Source organism: Symphalangus syndactylus, chromosome 1 (assembly GCF_028878055.3).
Source record: "Symphalangus syndactylus isolate Jambi chromosome 1, NHGRI_mSymSyn1-v2.1_pri, whole genome shotgun sequence".
NCBI lineage: Eukaryota > Metazoa > Chordata > Mammalia > Primates > Hylobatidae > Symphalangus > Symphalangus syndactylus.
The window spans coordinates 64,644,010-64,647,456 of NC_072423.2; the positions used below are offsets into that span (position 1 = coordinate 64,644,010).

Consider the following 3,447-nt stretch of genomic DNA (forward strand, 5'->3'; position numbering starts at 1 on the left):
ATATTTTTGGCCTAAGCTTTTAGACTGGTCAGCTTCACTGTCGCCTAGAGCCAGCATTGTGAACCTACTGTCCCTACTCATAGCCATGGTGCTCCTACCGAACCCCATGCCCCTGAGGCCTCCTGGGACCAGAGCTGGAACTTTCTGAATTGAGTTGCCATTTTCCAAATCTGTCAGGGCTGGCCAAATCCCTATGCCTTCACCCACGCTGCTCCTGAGCCCACAGCCTGCCTCTCTGGAATACTACCATCACTAGAGACATTCTCTGATGTCCAATCAGAAAGTGACTCCTCTCCATCTATTCCTCCAGTTCTTTATGCCTGCAGTAACAAAATATTATCAGGCCATACTATAGGGTTTTGTTTTGTGGTCTCCTTTTTCTGATAAGCCTGAGCAAGTTTGTGCTCAGGAGCCAAGACTCACTTCCTTTTATGCACCCAAAGGCTATCACAGCACCTAGCACATAGTGGGTGCTCAAATGTCAGTTGAAAGAACTGGTGAGTTTTAGATGAAGGATATCATGGTGTCCAGGGTGCTATTCTCTCAACTTTTATGTAGGCTTGGAATTTTTCAAAGGTGAGTGTTGAAAGGAGAGACTGGTTAGCACTCCCCTTGACAAGGATGGAAGAGGCCCTCAGGCCTAACAACTAACATGCACTTAAGACATTTCCACCTATTTTGTGGCATCATCTAAAGCATCATTTTTAAGCTGGATGTGGTGGCTTATGCCTGTAATCCTAGCACTTTGGGAGACCAAGGTGGGAGGATTGCTTGAGGCCAGGAGTGCAAGACCAACCTGGCCAACATGGTAAGAACCCATCTCTCTCTGTTTGTTTGTTTGTTTGTTTTTAAAAAAGAAAAAAGACATAGAAAAAAGGTGAGAGGCTGAGCATGGTGGCTCACAATTATAACTCCAGCACTTTGAGAGGCCGCGGTAGGAGCATCACTTGAAGCCAGAAGTTCACATCAGTCTGGGCAACAGAGGGAGACTCTGTCTCAGGAGAAAGAAAAGAAAAGAAAAGAGAAAGGAAGAAAGAAGGGAGGGAAAGAAGGAAAGAACAAGAAAGAAAGAAGGAGAGAGAAAAAGAAAGAAAGGGCCGGGCGCGGTGGCTCACGCCTGTAATCCCAGCACTTTGGGAGGCCGAGGCGGGTGGATCACGAGGTCAGGAGATCGAGACCATGGTGAAACCCCGTCTCTACTAAAAATACAAAAAATTAGCCGGGCGCGATGGCGGGCGCCTGTAGTCCCAGCTACTCGGGAGGCTGAGGCAGGAGAATGGCGTGAACCCGGGAGGCAGAGCTTGCAGTGAGCTGAGATTGCGCCACTGCACTGCAGCCTGGGCGACAGCGAGACTCCGTCTCAAAAAAAAAAAAAAAAAAAAAAAAAAAGAAAAAGAAAGAAAGAAAGGGAAAGAAAGAAAAGAAAGGACAGAAAGAAAGAGAAAGAAAGAAGGGAGGGAGGGAGAGAGAGAAAAGAAAGAGAGAAAGAAAGAAAAAGAGAAAGAAAGAAAGAAAGAGAAAGAAGAGAAAGGAAGGAAGAAAGGAAGAAAAAGAGAGAAAGAAAGAAAAAAGAGAAAGAAAGGGAAAGGAAGGGAAAGGGAAAGGGGAAGGAGAAGGGGAAGGGGAAGGGGAGGCAAGGGAAGGGAAGGGAAGGGAAGGGAAGGGAAGGGAAGAGAAGCAGGAGGGAGGGAGGAAGGAAGGAAGGGGAAAAAAGTGACAAAAAAAGATGAATTGAAAGGAGGTCCCTAGAGTTCCGTGTCACAGCACTTAGGATGTTCAATCTGATGAGCTCAGTCCTTCCCCCAGGGCAGCAGTCCTACCGGAGAGCCCCATGGAAAGGGGTTCTGTCTGCACGTGAGTGTGCATTGGAAGGGGTAGGGCAGGATTACTGGAATACAATATCCCAGCTTCTGGGAGGAGGAAAGGGGTTGCTCCTGAGCCTTGGGTCTGCTCTCTGCACACATGCCTGCCAGCCCACCTGCCCAAGGAAGCCTTGAATTAGTACATTGGAGAGCAAAAATCTGAGATCTAGAACTTTTCCCGCTCAATTCCTCAATACACAGCTAGCAGGTGTGTAAATCCTGCCCCTTGGAAGTGGCCACTGGTGATACCACAGCAAGGCACCTGGCTCCGTAAGTGGGTCTCTGTAGGTCTCTAAGCCTTATTTTCTCAGGTTCAGACTCTTCTGCCACCAGGCTATGCCTACTAATCTGAGTAAGTCAAGACCTCTCTCCCCTAAATTGTCACCTCTCTTTTGTCAATGTCAGCAGCCACAGAGGAACCCTCGGGGAATCCTAACACTTACCTTGAGAATTTTTACTTAATAAAACAATTAGCTAACATCTACTGGCTTCCAATAGCCTGACATCCTGCTAAGCACTAATGTTAATAATAGCATTAGATATTTGTTGAGTGCTATATTCGGTTAGTGCTATCTAAATTTCCTCATGGAATCCTAATATTGATCGTTCCTGAACAGTGTTATCTCCATTCTACACATAACAAAACTGAGACATAGAGACGCCAAAAGTGGTAGAACCAGAATTTAAAGTTACGTCTCTGTCTCCAAAAACTGTGTCCTTTATGCATTATGCTCAAGTTCTTTTCTTAGGCAATTTAATTTGAAATGGATGAGTAGTTTAAGCTCAAAATAGTGTTGAAAACAGGACAAAATTTAACCTTCTGAAAAGGGTGAGGTTTCTGTTCTCTCGAAGAGGCCCATATTTTATTCCTTTTCTTACAGCGTTAATACAATCCTAAAGGGGTTAGGCCAGTGATGCTGCCCCCCAAACCTCCAGGATCATACAATGCTGCCAATAAAGGGGCTACAGGTAATCCCAGCATGTTTGCCCCAAAGCCCTGAGCATTAAGAATGGCTGGGAGGGGTCAACAATGGGTTTGAGAACAAAATAACTCAAAGTTCAGCACCATAAGATAGGGCAGGGAAAGAATAAATAAATAAAAGATGGCCAGGCAAGGTGGCTCATGCCTATAATCCCAGCACTTTGGGAGGCTGAGGCGGGCAGATTGCTTGAGCCCAGGAGTTCAAGACCAGCCTGGGCAACATGGCAAAACTTGGCCTTTATGAAAAATTTAAAAAAAAATAGCTCAGCATGGTGGCAGGCGTCTGTAGTCCCAGCTACTCTGGAGGATTGCTTGAGCCTGGAGGGCAGAGGTTGCAGTGAGCCATGATTGTGCCACTGCGCTCCACAGAGTGAAACCCTGTCTCAAGAAAAAAAAAAATAGATAACTCAAGGTTTCCTTCTCAGTTCTGACATTTGCTCTATGACGTCAACTAAATCACAGTTAAATTTATTGTCCTATTCCTTAGCCCCCAATTTAGCAAATAGCCTTAGCTATACTTGTGTTATATGTTGCGCTAGTCATTTGGAGGATTAAAAATCAGTAATTAATATAAAAATATTTTAAAAACTAAAAATAATCATA

General features: G+C 45.1%; 1 non-coding gene across 1 annotated transcript; it reads left to right on the forward strand.

Annotated features, from left to right (window-relative positions):
* The first annotated feature begins 576 nt into the window (after window positions 1-576).
* On the forward strand, window positions 577-707 carry LOC129461636 (U6atac minor spliceosomal RNA). Its single transcript, XR_008650632.1, has one exon. It is a non-coding gene; the product is annotated as a U6atac minor spliceosomal RNA (small nuclear RNA).
* The last annotated feature ends 2,740 nt before the right edge of the window (window positions 708-3,447 follow it).